Source organism: Taeniopygia guttata, chromosome 2 (genome assembly GCF_048771995.1).
Source record: "Taeniopygia guttata chromosome 2, bTaeGut7.mat, whole genome shotgun sequence".
NCBI classification, from domain to species: Eukaryota; Metazoa; Chordata; class Aves; order Passeriformes; family Estrildidae; genus Taeniopygia; species Taeniopygia guttata.
The window spans coordinates 57468883-57488786 of NC_133026.1; positions in this window are offsets into that span (position 1 = coordinate 57468883).

Sequence of the window (19904 nt, forward strand, 5' to 3'; positions counted from 1 at the left end):
TTCTGGTATAATGAAATCGGGAAATAAAATCCTAAGAAAAAAGGCAAGGTATTAATACAAGCACAGGAGAATATAGTGCTTCTTAACATATCTAAAATGTCTATCTTTCCTGTACTCTTTTACTAGATGTTCTTCTCAAGCAAGAGAACTCTACCTCTGCCAGTATCGGTCCAGATTTAACTAAGTTGTCCTCCACTATTGTCCTTTTCCTAACAGCCCAAAATTTGGTATCAGATTGGCTCCACCAGAAAGGAACCATCAGAGAAAGAATGCTGCTTTTCTTTGCGACATTAGCTTCTTTTCTATAACTAGTCATACCTTTAGCTAGTGTCAACATAGCTGACTATAACCAGTCATACATATACATAGGCCTCCTCTTTCTGTTGCTTCAATTGTTCAACTGCAGGAATTGCACTGTGTTTCTTTTCTGATGGCACAGCCTTCCAGAGAATAGGAAATTATATGAAATTAAGGCTTTCACCATAGTAGTGAAGGTGTGCTTAGCCCAACTCTATGTGAAGCACTGCCTGGTAAAGAGCTGGGAGCTGGACTGTATACATGGCCATGTGTACTGGCCTGTGCAGAGTTTCCTCTATGATTAACTATCATATGAATTTGTTGTGCATGCAGATCAGTGGGAAATAAAATCGGCTTTAGCATTCAAGAAATTGACACATTAAAGAAAAGTTTTGCAATTTTTGGACAGAGTAGATGTTGTTTTTATTTTCTGGAAGAAGGAGAAAGGAATCAACTACTTATGTTTAAGCATTAACCAATTTATTTTGTCTTTTTTTCTTTTTTCTAAGTCTTCTATCAGATCTTCTTTCTGGTGATCACACTTCAGTCCTACTTAATCCTCTATGCTCTAGTGAGTTCAATTTCAGGAGTAGGCTTTGGAGTTTCAGATATTACAAGGTTCCCTTGTCTGAAATCACCAAAGGAAATGTCTGTCACAAAAGAAGGAATAGCTTTTATGCACTTTTCCTTTCCTTAACTTCAGCTATATATATCTAAAAATTACAAACACTGCATGATTTATGCTATTGCCCTTTTCTTCCCTCCTCTGCTTCCTTAGCTCTAAAAGAAAGGCTATATCATGTCTACTGAGATTATATGTTTATCAGTCACTATTCTTTTTGGATTAATATAGATGAAGTTTTTTCTCTTTGGTTAGAAGAGATGTGCAGCCTGCTGTTTGTTTTGATGCATCCTTTTCCTCTGTTCACCTCAAAGGTCTGAATCTTATCGTTTACCTTCCGTACTAATGTAACAGCTTTTCAGCCTAGTAATCAAATACTTGACTGAACATTGTGTATTCTTGTCTGTATCTTACATGAGATATAAAAAGCTGCATAACTACAGGCCAAGCATATCTTTCACACTGTTAATTCTTATCAGCAACTACAGATCTTTATAAGACTGAGTTCTGCACTTGGAATCACATACTGAAAATGAAAGCATCAGTTAATGTACTTTTCAGTTTTTACTGTGAATGAAGAAAATAATAGCCAATATACTTCAAAGATTCACATTGTCAAAGATCAGCAGAAATTTTTATGTCCAGCTGATAAGAAATGGAAAATCTACCTTTTAACTTTGAAATTAACTTGGAGACCTACATCTTCTCTCTGCTCTTTTGTTACTACATTATAAAAAAGAAGCAGTCAAAGAACAAATCTTTGTAATGAAATAACTCCAGGAATTTCTTTAGCCAGAAGTACCATTTTCAAACACATCTAAATGATTTAGAAATTGTAAGAAACTTTCACTTACAGATGTATCGCTAAAGGAAGTTTTAAAATGTGAGTTAGATACCTGCAAGACTGTGACATTCCGAGAGACTCAAGGAATTTAATTTTATGGATCTCAATATTCAAGCCTCTCATTGTTATGTTTATAAAGAATTTACCATTTTATTTTCTTCTGTTCCATATTGGTAATTATTTCTGAGAATTGTGTTGGGGTTTTTTTATGCATTTCCTATAAAATGAAATTACAAACTTCTTTTTAGTCTGTTTTCATAAGCCTGTCTTCTCATTGAAAAACAGCTTTGGTAGAAATATATTATAGATAGTTTACAGTTTAAATAGCTGCAATTTTTTAAATACTGGGAGCATGAGAAAATAAATTCTAACTGCTGTGACACTTCACTGTCAGCGTCTTGCAGTTCTCTATGACCAATGCTTAACTTAAAAATTATTTTAAAACTGATTTTGAATACTGAGTCAATTGTGCCGTGATAGTCATCTAATAAACAGTTTTTTCCAAATATGGCACTCCCAGACTACAATGTTCTAATGACATTTCTGACAACATTACTTCTACTTAAGAAGTTGACTGTTTTCACAGTATTATTGTATTGTGCTGTGACTCTCTTATCACTACTGCCATTCAGTGTGAAGGACATTCCATGGAACTAATTATTGTCATGCTCAATACACAATGATATTTAAAAAGAGTAGACTTTAACTATTGATTCTTTACTGCATTTTGGAAAATAATTTTTTGGTATAAAGATTGCTCTTGGTGCCTTCTTGTAGCAGTTGGTCCTTGCTGAGTTGTTTCAAAGCAAAGTACTGATTTCAAACTTTGAAAAATTTTTCCTCCTTTCTTGTCAAAGTGTACAAACTTCTAATTTTAATCACTCTGCAAAATCAACATGTTTTGATAATTTAGTGAATGAAACCATAAATATTTCATCTTATTCTGAACTGGTGATAATTAGCCTGGCTCCACTCACTTCCATAGAACTAGACCAGTTAAAAATAATTTAAATTTCAGACTACCTTCAATTTGGAAAAGTCTAAAAGTCTAAAAGTCTCAACATGTAAGGTTACATTGTTGAATTGGAACAAACTGTTGAGTCATGTCTTCCATGTAAGGAAAATAACTCCTTCAGGAATTACCAATTTTTCAAACAGCATATGTAGACAATGCTGAAATAGACAATTCATAAATTGCAAGGTGATTACTCTACAAAGCTTATCTGTAGACAGAGCATTGATGAAGCTTTGTGATCTGTGAATGATTATGAAATATAGTTGAATCCCCATAAAAGAACAGCACATTCCCAGACTGGAATAATGAGTATGTAGCTGAAAGTATAGCCCAAACTTTGATATTTCCGCAATAGCTGGAGAAGGACTACGTACAGTGAAAAGCACACCATACTGTTATATTTCCTCCAGAGACTAGGGCAGTAAACCCAAGATAATGCTGCACCAGTAAAATAGGATTCTGAAAAAAATGTTAACAATGCTAAAAAAAATAGCAACTAACAATAAATAGTAATAATTGTCACTATGTGATATACAGTCTAAGAAAACCCATAGTTTCCCTGGAACTGGTTCAGACAGGTTTTTTCAATCTAAAGTTTCTGCAAACACCATAGAAATAGGAAATAATCCTACATATATGTGAAATGTTTTAGCCCATCCAGTGTAACATGCTCTAAAGCACTCTAGACCATAGAAGAAATTGAACATAGTGTTAAACAGAGAGCATGACACAATAAAATGATTATTTTGTCTGATTATCTTTTTTTACAAACATCCCCCCCACTATGAACTGAAATTATTGAAGTAAGAATAATTACCACCATATATTTGGTCTTATTTTATTTGTGACATTTATACCTGCCCTGTTAAGAAGTGCTTTTGTGATTTTTACATTATATTTTTGCTGTCTCCTTTAGTGTTTTGGTTTTTGGTTTTTTTTTTTTTTGTCATTCGCATTTTATACAAGACCAACACTAATGAAAACATTCTATTATTTATCTGTCATTGGCCTTTAATGAAGGATAAAAACTTGGGCACTAGCAATTACTCCTATCACATTTTCCACATTTTCCACACAACCCAATATAATTTAGCGCATCTTTATACTGTGTCCTTCATGTATGCACATCACAGTGAGAAATACACAGAGCTGTCACTAAGCATAAGTCAAGCTGAACAAATGGGGTTTTAATTCTGACTGGAAAACACAGCCAATCCACTGTTCGTGATCTCACATGGAAGGGCATTGCAAAGGCATGCAGTAGTTGAATTAGCAGAATCAAGCTGGCTGTGAGGAAGACGTTTGAAGATGAGGAAAGAGTATAATGAGAATAGGCTGTATAAATCTGCAGTACAGTGAATATAAATTTATATGATCAAAAATAGGACAAAAAAGTCTCCAAAACTACGTTAGTGAAACAGCTAAAATGCCCAAGACAAAATTTTGGGATGTTTAGGAAAACCTGGAGAGCAGCTGATTTTATTAATGAACAACTGGAAGCTAAATAAGGACAAGTGGAACAAAATATCAAGGGAGCTTGTAGCATTATGACAAATTATAAAAAAATACTAATGTGAGAAGATTTTTTAAAAACACTCTTTATAATTTGTTACTTTATAACTTAATAATTTATTTATAATTTATTAATTTATTACTTACCTTCAGATCTTAGTTTTATTTATACCTGCAATTGACATAATTTAAGTAGAACAGAATTTCTCTGCAGCTGTCAAATATACATTTTATATACAACTTCCCAATGTGCAAGGTAATAGAGAATTTGAAAAATTTTCACTGCAGTGTTTCTTTTATGTACTTTATTTTCCTGCAGGATTGTAGAATTCTAGCACAGGCAGCAGTCTGTAGATTCATTTTGAATGAAGTGCTTTTGTATAATGGATTCTGGTCCCATTGAAATTAATGACAAAATGGACCCTGCCTTCTGAGTGGTACAGATTTTACCAATAATATTCTCAACAGTATACATACATCTGTGTAAATTTAATTCTCTCATTAGCAATGGATGAACCACAACAGGTTCACTGATATGCTTCTGATAAACATCACAAAAATTTGGCTGCCTATCCAACTATCCATACTAATTGGCAAATAGGCAGGAAATCTCTGGAGAATTGACTGTCTCAGGAAATTTCTAGTAATTACTACATCTGTTCAAGAGAGGAGCTATCAGGATTTTGGCAGTTGCATGAAAATATTTTTCATAATCTGAAATAATGGATGCCATACAAGTATTTGATCTAGAAGTAAAAGATGAAGTATACATTTTAACGGAAGAAAATAATCTTTGTATCATTTAGATAGTTAGATATTCACAATGACTTTGAACTGTTTCCTATCCTAAAAAGTTCTGGGAGAAGGATTTGTTTAAAAGTCATAAAAATTACATTTTTCTATGAATTCAACATTTCTTTTTTTCCCCCAAGATTATTCAAACATTGTGTATTCAGATCCACAAGTTTAAAATCATATTAAATAAGAAATAAATATTTTTTTATGAGAGATTTTAATGCTGTTTTACTGCAGGAAATTACCCAGAAGATGGTGAATATTTACAGCCTAAAACTCATAATGCAACCTTTTTTGGACAGTTTGGAAGATATTTATCTAGAGCTACATTCTGCAAAGTAATATGCATAACTTCCAATCTTATAGCCTCCTACAGACTATGTGTACATTTAATCCCTCTGAGAAACAATGAATTTAAATGTGAACTCTCTTCATATAGTAAAAATGTTCAACACAAGAATAATTTGTCTAGAATATTTTGTGATCCTTGTTGGTGGTAGACTGAGACCTGTCTGGACAAGTTTCTGTCAAGATACATGATCCACAGCAATCCTGTTTGGTGGCAGTGAGAAGACTAGATCGCTTCTAGACCAATTTTAAGTTATCTGCTTAGTAAAATTAGAGTAAAATTCTATGAAATCTCCAATGAATTCTCAGACAATCTGTTCTGACAATAACTCTCACTGCACTTCAAAGAGAAGCTACTCATTATTTCACAGAGATTATGGTTCTGCCTCAAAATTTCCCTTCACATATGATTAAGGAGCATCAATATTAACTCTTAACAGTGGTCAGATACTAACATAGTAGAGATGAGTATGTGATTTTAATAATTTCTTTGGAAATTTAAATTTGCACACTGCCCAGTTCATTTTACTATATCAGCTTCCACTTTTTGCAACAAAGTACCATATCTGGTACTTTAAACATCCATCCAAATTTTTAACTACTGTCAATAAAGACATCTGAAAAAATAAATCTTCTGCATGTTAAGGCAACCATATAAAATCTTACAGGCAGGTCAGAAAAATGTAAAAAATCGTATTATCACAACAAAGGCAAGAATTACTGAGCATTTTCTGACCTCTAGCTCCCTGGCATGAACATCAAAGCACACACACATGGGCAACAAACAGGAAGAGATGGAAGACATTGGACAGCAAAAAAGCTATCACAAATTGTCATGGTGGGATGACTCTCACAACCGGAATGCCACAAAGGATGGCTGTAAACTCTTCAGAAGCTCTCAGTAAGGACAGACAGGCAATGAGTGACAGACAGCCCTCTATACTAGGGAGGGGTTTGAGTGTCTGGACCTTAATGATGGTGATGAAAATCAAGTGTTTAGGGGTAAGAATCAGGGGGAAGGCTGACAAGGCAGACATCCTGGGTGGAGTCTGTCACAGACCATTCAACCAAGATAAAAAGGCAGCAGAAATATTCTACGATCTGGGAGAAGTCTCATGACCTCTCATGGAGGACTTCAACTTACCAGATGTCTGCTGGAAATACATCACAGCAGAGATGAAACAGTGTAGGAGGTTCCCAGAGAAGGAATTGAGGAATATATAGAAAATAACTTCCTGACACGGCTGGTGAGATAGCAAAACAGGGAAGATGTACCCACTGGACCTGTTTGTGGATAGAGAAGGACTAGTGAGACATGTGATGGTTGGAGGCCATCTTGATAGTTTTTGATTCCTGAGAAATATGGAGGGAAGTTAGCAGAATTGCTACCCTGGACTTCCAGAGTGACAAAAAAAAAGACTGAGATACTTAATGACTTCTTTTTCTTGTGTTTTAAAAAAGACTTGTTGTTTTTGGGGTGCCCTGAGCTGGAAGTCAGGGACAGGGAGCAGAACAAAGCCCCTGTATTCCAAGAGAAAATAGTCAGTGACCTGCTATGCCAATTAGCTGTGCAAAAATCTGTGGTGCCAGATACAAAAAGCACACTTGTAAGTACTTTTGCCTTAAAATAATAATGAAAAGTTGAAATCTAACTTGAATTAAAACTGATGAAAATATGCTTTGCCATCATCTCTTCAAAAACTGCATTAATATATATTTGAATTAATAATTTGTATCAGTTTTTTAAACAGTTTTCAGATTATCTCTGAAATTCATGAGATACTGATGGGTTTTTGGAGTGATAGTATTTAAAGTACTGACAGCCACAAGGCTCCCACATCTAATATCATTAAATTAGCAGCAATCTATGGTTTATGGAATTTTCTTCCTGACAACAAATTCCTGATTAGGATGTCTGTTGTCTAAAAATGTGGATGGGAAGAAGTTTGGGTATTGAGAGCTTTATTTGGGGAACAACAGTATTGACAAAACGTGTTCAGAGTTCAGAGGAGATTAATCATTCATTAATATTATAAAAAAATATTATCTATTTTCTTCTATTTGATGAAATATAGGTTTGGTCAAGTACTTCATCAAGCACCAGGTCCTGTACAGTTACTTTCAAGTACTTGTCCTTCCTCAATATTAAGTTTTGTAATTTTATAATCAGTGCACAATTTACCTTTGGAAGCGTCAAAAGTTATTCTGGATGAGATGTCCTACTCCTGCTTCATGTCCCTGGATGTATTCATATTTTTCTGTCCAGATCACAGCTCAAATTCTTACATCCTGAGATTATCCTTGTAAAAACTCTGATTATCTCCCAGATAGCTTTTTTTGAATCTCCCTGGCTTGGGTCTGGAAGCCCAACAGCATTGGAATACCAGAAGAACAACCATTTGAACACAGATACCCCACTCCTCCAGTTTTTGTAGTGTTGTTGAGGAACCATAAAGGAACACCTCTACTGAAATTCTCCCAAGCGAACTGACCTCTTTTATCTGAGGTGAATACATTGCTATTAAAAGAAAAAGCTTTCTAAGGGATAAACACAAGTACTATAATAGGTACTACTAAATTTAAAAACGCAAGTATATCCTTGCCACATTTGAACTCCTGGTTGCTACCCCCATCTTATTGAACATTTCTGACTATTCGCATTTGGAACAGAAGAATGGGAATTCAGATCCCTGTATGTTCTGGCCTTTGACCTGGCTATGGCCATATGGACAATTGAACAAATGTCCATGAAACAGTCAATTTGTGCTTCCACTATCTGCACTGGAGAAATTTACCTTGGGAGGTGTGTTCTATCAGAACATTACTTCCAGTGGTAATTAACATTAATTCCAGTGGTAATTCAGAAATCCCTGCAAAGATCACTGCAGTTAGTTAAAAGTTAAAAGCAGCCAGTTTCTCATAAATTTAAGGTAAAAGCTACTCCTGAATCCAGCTAGTTCTAAACTAAACAAAATCTAGGCAGACATGGATGGGTGCCTTTATTTTCAAATTTTAAAATTATCTATGTTCTGTGAAACTCTGGAAAACTGGTGATGCCTTGAGAGAGTGACTTAAAACAGAGACTAGACAGAGCTAAAAGAATAAAGTAGCTCTTTATAAAAAGGCCTTAAAAGTTACATCTTGGGCAGTACAAGAGCCAGGCCAGGGCTACACCCAAGATGGACTCAAAATGGTCACAAAATGGATGACCAGTCATGAGGTCTCACACTTTTATAAGTTTTGATCTATTTGCATATTGGAGTTAATTGTCCAATTATAGCTTTAGGTTATGAAATATCATTCTTCTTGTTTGCTCTCCTTCAGTTCCCCATTGTTCATACATTTTGGCCTGAACCTTGTAATGGTAGTCCTTGGTCTCCAGCTGAAAAAGGATTGTTTTGTCTACCCATCCTGTGAAGAGAACCTACCAACACTTATTATGAAGCTCAGAGCTACACCCCTAGGCAGTACAGAATCTGAAAAATATGAAAGCTAAAACTTAAGGCATCACTGGAATGCTTACCTCCCACCCCCACCACCCCTACCCCAAATATCTCTAATTTCTTTTTTTCTCATTTCCTCTGCAGATGCCTGGTTTAGATATATTAATATTTATGTGAATTGAGAAAGCTTAAGAAAATCATTTAGCAGCAAATCCTCCACTGGTATGAATTAATAAATTACAGAAGTAAGGGTTACTCTTATTAACATGTATTATGAATCCAGAGAGATATTTGGAAGAGAATTTTCCCCTTATGCTTGTTATGTCAACAAGTTGAGCAAATGTTTCTTTTGATACCACATGAACAATATTTAAAACAGAAAATTCCATGGAAATTCTATATGCTGTGTTCTGGTCTAACTCTTAAGGCTATGATACTCAACATTAAGCATTTGCTTGTGTATAGCTCAACAGGAAGAATAATATGGAAACCAAGCCTATTCCCACCAGTTATCTGCATCTCCAGCTCTGGGGGAATAAGATGAAAACTGGATGACTTGATTTGGCAGTGGCAGTATGTTACAGCAGCTGTAGGACCATAGTTTGGGTCTGTTAAAAGATGGACAAAAGTGAGAAGCTGGCTGCTACCACTACAGCTCTGCATCCAAATGTGTCTGCACTGGAGGAGTCCTCAAGAAAATTTCTGCTGTGTTGGCTAGTGAGGAAAGCTGGATATCAGTAAATCAAACATTTACATTACAGTCTCTACGGCTACACACTAGTCAGTGAGTATTTTCCATATGTTTTTGTTTCGTTGTAAGACTTGGTGTTTCCTCTACATTGTAACATCTTGTAAATAATATTTTTCTTTTAAGATGCTTATACTGTCAATAATTATAATAACACAAAAGACATGTATTTTGATGGAAATAACAGGACACATAAACCTCCAAGCACAAAAATGGGAGCTGAAAAGAATTCTAGTTAAAGTATTGTCAATTCACTGGTGGTCATTTATTTGGTAGCATGACCTAACTTTCTTTGTATTGCAGAACTACTATATGTACAGCTGAAATATCCATACCCAGACAGAAGGAGCTGCTCCACTAATCCTGACTGTCTTTTTTCATAAGGTACTAAAATCCTACCATAATTGTGTAGAGTTTGTGTGTGTGTGTACCTCAGAGGAAAGCCAAATCTGACCAGGAAATATCTTGCAAAATATTGCAGACTTTCACAATATTAGACAAATCTATAAAGCAGTTCTATTAGCAGAATAGCCACTGTGTTTTAATTTGTCTTACCATTTTTATCACAGCTGTTGAAAATCATGAAACACTCATAATCTTGAATAGAGTCATAATTAGATGTATCTGGTACATATTATTGTATTGATATCAAATATTTCTGCAGTTAGATGATGATAAATACATAACATTCAGGAGGAAGACATGAAATAATTCTGGAAGTAAGTACTGCTAAGTGCAAGCATGCATACCTAATTACTAGGAAATTTTTAAAGTATCAATAAGATTTCTGCACTTTGAAGAACAGTTTGAAAAATATGTATCTTAAAACACATTGGCATTTTTAGAAGGTTTATTTTGCACAAGGAGGTGTTGCAGGACCATGTCCTAGAAGCCACACAGCAGCCTGCACTGATGGGTGGTATGAGATGAGACACCAGCCAATCAGGAGAAGATACATGGTTTTCTTACACAGAATAAAAACAGCTATTGAAAGGAGATTGAATATTTTCGTAGGCAGGATCCAAGTAGTGCACAATGGGAAGTTCCATCTGGGCTCTCTCTGATGTCTGATGCTGCATGAACTCAAGGTGCCCAACATCCGAAGGGAAGTAAGATTTACTCACTATTTATATTTCTGGCACTATATTCTCTTTCTGAAGCAGATGTCTTATTGCACTATTTGCTTTTCTATATTTCTTACTGAGAGCCAAATAGAACTGTGAAACACTCCCTCCATCCCCAGTGCTGAACACAAAGCAAGATCCAAAGCAGCATCAATTTTTTGAATGCAACTCTTGCTATCAGAGCATAGCTAGTTCTTCATATTAAAAATGTAAAATAGAAAGAAAGAAGTAAAATATATGCTCAGCAACAGAAGTTTAAAAATAATCTCTATAGTATATTTAATTTATTTTTTTTAAATGAAATCTGTTATTGAATACAACAAAAGAACACTCGCCCATGGCTGACCATATCAGTTATTTATTGGGGGTTCTTGCTGACAGAATTTTACACAGATTGTATTTATTTTTATATAAAAGAAGAAAAAATTATTTCTGTTTTCCTATTCAAATTAAACAGATCATAAGTTACTAGATTTTGGAATTGCTTAAAATAGCTTGTTTTCATGTCACTACCATATGTAAGTATAATTTTCTTCTTCTGTTTTACTCTTCATCAGCACCACTTGAAAGTTTTAGTTTACATGAATCCAAATATTCTGGGACTGATTAAAGACAGCCCCGGCCCTAAGACCAAGTGGCACAGACAGCTTGACATCTACCTGACTCCTTCTAGAACAGACAGGCACTTCCTCAACAGATAACTTGAGCCGTGAATCCTCAATAGATCTTGTAGGGCATTCTTGTAGCATTGACACATATATCACATGTTTTTTGGCCTTCTGTTCAATATATTTTTAATTTCAACCTGTCCAAAAAAATTCAAGGATAATTTTTAGTCCTTCAGAATAGTATTTGTTAGAATGCACCTGAAAAGACCTTTAGAGTATGTTCCTATAAAGGATATTATGTAAGGGAGGGTGGGAGGGATGGTGCAGAGGGATGGTGCTAGAAAAGTGCCAGAGGACCATAACATGAAGGAATACAGCAACTGACCTTCTGGAGCAAGAGTTTCCAAAATAGGCTCCAAACTCTACTCATTCACTCTTACAGGGGACTCATCACAACTGGCTGAGAGCTAACTAAAATGGTAGAAGACTGAGGGCCGGTGTTCACATTTAATTCCTGACTTTCTATACTTAAATAGAGTAGATGTGCTTTTTTGAAGGCTTTGGATTTATGAGATAGGGATTTTAGGTAGACCCTGGGTGTTTTTGTATAGCAATCATCAGAAGTCACACCAGGATGTCAGATTATAAAATAGATATAGTATATAATACCTAATGCATGATAGACAATAAATAATACATATACATACACATATGTATGCATACATATGAGTGAGTAAATATATATATGTATATGAACACACATATTTCCAGATCTGAAACAGCCATTCCAAACTTGAGGCCCTGTGTTTGACTTGTATTTAGCTGTGTGGAGGCCTAGTCAAGATCCCCATTATTGAAACATTATAAAATTAACTTTACTTGAAAAATTTTCCAAGAGCTGTGTTTCTTTATTTTCATAGAAGCATTATTTATGTTTATTACAAAATATTTCAGCTGTTCTAGTCAGAGATAAATAATAATTTATAATAATTCTTCACTGTTGAGACTTACTGTAATAACAGGATTTTATTGCCTGGCCTCTCATCTTTAATTATATATATATATATATATGAACATATAAGCTTTTTGATTTTCCCCCAGTACCCAAAAATATGTATTACAAATTTATTGAAACCAGCACCATGCAAAATTAGACAAAGAGCACAGATAAAGAATGTGCCTTCATTCCACAGTTTGAAAATGCAGAGGACCTTTGATGCTTGAAAGAGGAAAAATGTTCTAAAAATGTATAAAAAGAAAAATATGTTTGATGGAATGCAAGAAGCAAGGCAAGTGTAATTATCTTGGGTAGCCTTTGAGCGTACATTTGTAAAACACTTTCTTTTCTACTAAACATGTATTTCCATGCTCCAGTCAAAATTTCACACAGTGGATGATTCAGTAGATATTTAAGACAAATGCTTTATAGATGTGTAATGCTTAAAATCTTCAGCAAGAAATTCAGTTTGTCTCTAAAAGTCTAGATTTTCATGTCTTAATTGTGGCTGATGTAGCTTCTAAAGGTCTATATGATTTAACAGTATATTAATAATCCAATAAATGTTATCCTTTGCTCAAGATTTCCTTTGACTGGGACCGTGAAGAGAATTGATTATATAGAAAGTAGTATATGTAAATACTTGGTTGCAGGGAGAGCTGAACTGTCTAAAAAATTCTTTGTTGGTCAAGACTCAACCATTTTCAGTTTTAAACAATATTGTGGCATTTAATAGTTGCAGTTAATAGCATTAACAACAAATTTGTTTGTTTGTTTTTTTACCAAAAATTTCATCTTACTTTTAGAAGATAAGGTTTTTTTGTCTGTACCTTGTGATTTAGGGATAGATACCTGGGACACATCTTGCCTTTGGATCATTACACGTACTAATACTTCACACTAAATGAGACTGATCAATTTTTATTTTTTTTTTTTACAGAATTCTTGTCCATTAATTAAGCCAAAAAGAAATTTCTGGGAATGGATGATACATTCTGCTTTCCACATTCTGAAATATAAAAGCAAATTAAAATAAGATGCCTCTGTTTATTATTTTTAAATTAAAAAAAAAAAAAGAAGCAGCAAAGCAGCAAACATTTTCATACTGAATATGCTTCAGAGAATTAAGTAAATGTATTGGTCATAAAGATCATATGAAACCATTTTTATGATGGAAATGTTGACTGATGTGAACAAAAAATAAATTGAGTTGCAGATTTGCTCTGTGATAGACATTTTTTTAACTGAGAAAGAGAACAGTGATGATACTTAACTTAGCCTGGATTGTCTTACTAATATTATCCAAATCATAAGTGAAATTGCAGAGCACAGTATAATTTGCGCACATCTTCAATTCAGAATATGTTAGATTTTATGAATTGATAAGTTCTTTGTCTGAATAGTATATTTCTATAGCAGACTGGATGGTAAGAAAAATTCTTCTCTTCATATGATGAAAGTGATACTTTGGTTGAAGAGGAATATGTATGCTTACATTAGTTTTACATTAATTAATTTGCTGTTCCTGGAAATTAAGCACAACCTTGGAAATGGGCAACCATCTCATATTTTGGTGAGTAAAAGAAAAGCACAGGGATTCCAAAGCTGCAATGTAGACTATTTTATGTCAGCCTCATATATCCTAGCAAAACTCAGTATTAGTCCAGAAAAGACCTTTTTCAAAACTTACTTTGCTATCAAATATGGTTTCCGTTTTCCATAAATGTATTGGTAAAATACTGTAAAGAAACCAGGCTTACTGAAGGATTTTGCTATGAATGTTTTTATTTTAATGGTCAGTCCAGGTCTTCAGTTACCATATACATCTTCCACTAAATTTAGAAGGCTACAGCTTTCTATATTAGCTGAAGACTTATCACTCCTCTCTCCACCATTCAGATAAAAAGATTTGTAAAGTTTCATCATGATTTTATAATAATGCTAGGCTATGCTGATACAGATTGATCAAAGAAAATCAAGTTATACACCAGCTGAGGATTCCTGCAACTCACCAATCAGGCCATCTGATAGAAGGAATAATTTTGTTCCACTCAATAGATAGTTGTTTAAGGAGAGGACACAAGAACACATAGAGTGAAGGCAAGTAAGTCTTTTGATTTACCATAAGGTTTCAAAGCAGAAAAAGAAATCAAAGATTGTGTCATCAGTCAGCTAAAGGATAAATCCATTATCAAGAGCTGCAGGGTATGTTAATGCAATGCCTCCTGTGAATAGGAAAAACAAAGGCATAGGGAGCTTTCATAAGAGTTAAGTAATGTTGCGGAGGGCTTTAGGTTCTCTTGGAGCTTTTAGTGCTCTGGTGCTTTTTCTTGTTATGCTATTCATTGAAGGTATTAGGGCAAGACTGTTTACTCAGTAGCTTTTTCCCCTATGATTCTCTACTTCAACAATGTTCATAAATTCCTAAATTATATTTTGAAATTATTTTTTCCATTTGGTCAAAGTTTTTTTTGTTTAAGTTATCACATTCCCTCCTGCTTATTATGTTCTTCAGATTGTCTGGATTTATTTCTATGTTAAGAGAAATGCATTGCTCATCTTCTCAATCAATACTTCATTTCAAAATTTAACTGGTCAGTTTGCTCTGGAGTCTCCAGAATTAAAAAAAGAGTTTTTCCCTCTGATTACTGAAGCAGCTTCTTAATGTGCCATGGGCAACAACAACCAAAAAAGCTTTAAGGAATCTCTGAGATCAAGGTGAAGTACAAATTATCCAGTCAAGACTTAGATGAAAGTATACTTAATAGAAACAGTGGTAGTAGTGGTAGCACTTCTGTGATAACATATTTAAGGTAGGGAAAAAACCTACTGCATAACCTACTGCTGGCAGAGAGGAACGAGAATATGTGAGAGAAATAACTTATGCAGATAGCATGGTCTGTGAAGAAAGAGGGGCAGGAGGAGCTCCAGATGTCAGGGATTCCCCTGCAGACTGTGGTGAGGGCCAGGCTGAGGCAACTGTACCCCTGCAGCCCAAAGAGCACCATGGTGGAGTGGGTAGTCACACTGCACCCCACGGAGGTCTCCATGTTGTAGCAAGTGGATATGCCTGAAGGAAGCTCTACTCCCATGGAGAATCTGTGCTGGAGCAGGGTCCTGGTAGAACAGATGATTCCATGGACAGCATATGCTGGAGCAGTCCAGTCCTGGAGGACTTCACCATGTAATATAAACCCATGCTGGAGAAGTTTTGAAGAGCTCTAGCCTGTTGTAAGAACATATGTTAGAGAAGTTAACGGAGAACTGTTTCCCATGGGAGGAACGCCACAGTGGAACATGGGAAAATATTGCTGAGATAGAGTGACAAAGACCACCTGAACTGACCACAGTATTCATTGCCCATCCCTCTGTGCTACTAATGGAAAGTAGGTAAAGAAATTGAGAATGAAGTTGAACCCAGGAAATAAAGAGAGGTGGGGGACACCTTACCTAAAAGAGATGTTTCAAGATTTGTCTTTGCTTGAGAAACCTATCTTACTCTGATTTGCTTGGTAACAGATCAAACTAATTTCCCCAAATCTGTTTTCCCATTATAATAAGTGATGAATGATCACCCTGCCCTTGTTTCAACCCATGAGCTTTTTGTCAATTTTTTTTCTCTCCTGCCCCTGTTGAGGAGGAGTGATAGTGTCTTATTAGGTTCCTGGCCTCCAGCCAAGGTTAATCCACCACAACATACCCATTTCTAGGTCAAGTCTGCCACTAAAGAGCTGCAGATTTGGAACCAATGGAAAAGGCAGACATGGGAAAAAAGAACAAAAAAAAAAAAAAAAAAACCAAAAAACCAAACCAAAACAAACAAACCAATCAACAACAAAAAAAAAAAAAAGCAAAAAACATGAAGCAAAATAACTTAAGATTGGATATGTGAATATCTTAATTGGTATGCAAAAAAATTCTATGTTAAAAAGCAAGGAACAACAAAAAAATGCACACAGTTGGAGACTGAATGCTTAATTTGACGTACTACTTTTAGACTGATATCTTTTATATGAGCAGGATCCTGCTGACATGAAAGTGCAATAGTGATGGTTAAACCTCAAGCATGAAATTTGACCCTAACAAAAATGTCACAAAAAATTCTATCAGAGTGCTTGCAAGAAGTTCTGTTTTCAAAAGTGTCCAAGTCATTAAGGAGCCCAATCTTATTTGGTCTCAGAGAATTTCAGATTATTTGGTAAGTGACAGTAACTCTCAAACTCTTTAGATTTTTTGAAACATGTGTGACATTGCAATTGCAATTAATGATTGGAGTATTCAGATTTTCTTCAGTGGAAAAAGTACATTTTTCTGTAGGCTGAGCTCACTGTACAGTTGAATATAACTTAATTTGAAGAAGAAATTAAAACAAGCTGATAGCAAGTTTAAGTTAATCTGAAAATGATTGAAAGGTGACCTGTTATATAAATCTGTTTGAATGGAAGTTGAGTTGGTGTCTGTTTTCTACATTTGCAATTTAAAAAAATCTACTTGCTAAGCTACAATGAAAAAGTAGAAAATTACTGATTTCTACCATCTATTCTTTTTTTTTTTTTTTGTTAAGAAGCATTTACACATTATCTTCCTACATAAAGACATAAATTTCCATTTATCTATCTGTCTTTCCATCCATTCAGTTGTCTGTATGCCTCATTCTCACAGTTCTTATAATCTTTGCTAACTCTGAACCTTTCTGTGAGCAGAAAGTTGACTGGGCTATCAACTGTGATCTCAGGAATCATTAAAAAATCATGGCTCATGTAAGACAAAGTATGACTAGAGCCTAATGCAGTTACTTTTACTCATAAAATTTGAGATCATTTAATTCTAGAGTTTCTGGAAAGATAAATCTCTTATTTTTATATTCATGAATATATTGTGCATCATGTTTTCACATTTGTTGTTAAATATAAATACGTTTCCACATTTATAATTACATGATTGAAAACACTCCAGAATATACTGTGGTTATATTGTGTCTGCAATAGAAATGTATAATAGTTTTGACAGTTTTGTTTATGATAATTTCTTAGCTGGATTTCAATCTTGGTAACTCAGGCTGCCTACAATGGACTTCTATTTCAATATGATATGTGTTTTCTCTGGCAAATATTTACACAGAATTGACAGATAAAGTGATAAAATCTGTATATTAAATGCACAGGTGAAAAGATAGATTAAATAATCAGATCACTGGAATCTGTTGTGATTAAGAAAATTCCAGATGTGATAACACAAAACATGTTTTGCAAGCTTTCAGATTTTCTTTCCTTCTGTTTTTTGGGGGTTTTTTTTTTGTTTGTTTGGTTGGTTGGTTTTTGGTTTTTTTTTTTTAATTTAGCTGCAGCGGTGAAATAATGATCCAGGATATTTTTTTTTTTTAAAGTTAATCCTTTTCTACCAAATATTTCACAAGTGCCAACAAATTTCACAATCTGTTATACCTCTTTTCTTGTAGGTGTTATCACTTTCACCATAAGAATTAATATGCAGAGTGAAAAAGTTAAAAGTTTATGATCTTGTGTTTATTATTTGATTGCCATTACTTCAGATATTTGAAATTAATTCTCAAAATGTTCCTCATAAGCTAGGTTACTTCAGTACTGCTAAACAGACATTCTGAAACAATTGAGTGGAATACTGTCATTAAATTTATTTAGAAGAATTAACATAAGTGAATAATTTTTATTATCAAATTTCCAGTTTTGTAAGAACTAAAAGTCTAGAAATCTAAATTAAATAGGAGAAAGACATAAATAATATCAATTATTATTATTATTATTGATGTATAGCTGTATCAAAAGTGATGATTTATTATTTATTCTAACTTTGAGAATCAGAGGACAACTTAAATTGCAAGCTGTTAGAAAAGACTTGAATTAATAGTTTACATTATTTTGGTCGTACTCTAGATTAAAATTTAACTTCCTCCTTCTTGTGCAAATCACGTCAGATTCTTTACCTAGGTAGAGATCTAAGACAATATATGAGTATCTGAGTTTCTGACTTGTGTTTCCTAAAACCTCAATGCTAAAGTAGCCTGTAAAAATATTAAGAATTTGTAAATGACATATAAGAATTTGTAAAAGACACAAGTTCTCAATAGAGAACTCTTTGAATATCAACAAAAAAGACACATTAAAATTTTGTACTTGTTTTCACCTAAGTGTTATCATAAAAAAATATTCAAGGTAGGTTTGTCAAAGAAAGGAGGGGACAGATGAACTGGAAAAGTTGCCATTGGAATTCTTGTACACTGATAGTTACCATTAAACTAACTTGTCAAGAAAGAGGGACATCATAAACTGACAGAATTAACACTTGTTTTTATTAATATATCTGTTGCTATGAAGAGAAATGAAGGCATGGAGAAAGTTCAGGAAGAGATGAGCTATCCCATTGTAATTACCACAAGTCCCAGCAGGATCCTTCTCATCTGATTAACACCACAGCAGGACAGAAGTCCTACCATGCATCTATCTGACAGAGTCATGGGGTTAAAGCAAAGGTGCTGACTGATAAGCACAAAGATGTCTTTAATGTTAAAGTACCTGAAACTTACAGGCATACTTCACAATTAATATGTGTCCTAACTGAAGAGGTACATTTGGTGTAAAGGATTAAAGGAGAGGAATAAAGACTGTAAGCCAATTTTATACAATATAATTATGAAAGAATTTTCTGGAGAAGAATTTTATCCCTCCTAAAAAGCAGAAGAAATGTACTCAACAATATAATTGCAATGTCTAATTTCCTTTGCACTACAGTAATTTACTGACTTTGACTGGGCTAGTGTTCACAGAATTCAGAAAATTATTAGGTTGGAAGAGACCTTAAAGATAATCGAGTCCAACCCATGCCCTAACACCTCAACTAAACCATGGCATGAATGTCACATCCAGTCTTTTCTTAAACACATCCAGGGATGGTGACTCCACCACCTCCCTGGGCAGACCATTCCTGAACATTATCACCCTTTCTGTCAAAAGTTTTTTCCTAATATCCAACCTATTTTTCCAACCTATCCAAACCTTGACGCAGCTTGAGACTGTGGCCCCTTGTTCTGTCAGTTGCTGCCTGGTGAAAGACATCAACCCCCACTTGGCTACAACCCCTTTCACTAAGTTGGAGAGAGTCAAATGTCATCTCTAAGTCTCCTTTCCTTCAGGCTAAACAGCCCCAGCTCCCTTAGTCTGCTAATTCTCTTTATAGTACCTTGCACAGTAGGTATTTGTCAGGAGTATCAAGAAAGAATGCAGAACTCTGGGAATGGTGGTGAGGGTCTCCAAAGTGCTGGTAGATTTTCATCAATCCTCCTGGTCAAAAGAAAAAGCCTTGAAAGGGACAGCTGAATCTGGAGAATTAACAGATGTTTATAGGACAGGTGCCACAAGGGAGGGGTTCAGCTACTCAGACCATGGAACTCACTTTGGAAGCTTGTTCTATTGGGGGCTAATGGGGTCCACCAGTAATAGGAGGGGAAGAGCATCTTTAGTCCGGCCTGTCAAGTTGATGAAGAGGTCTTTAAACTGCAAAGCATGGGGAATAATC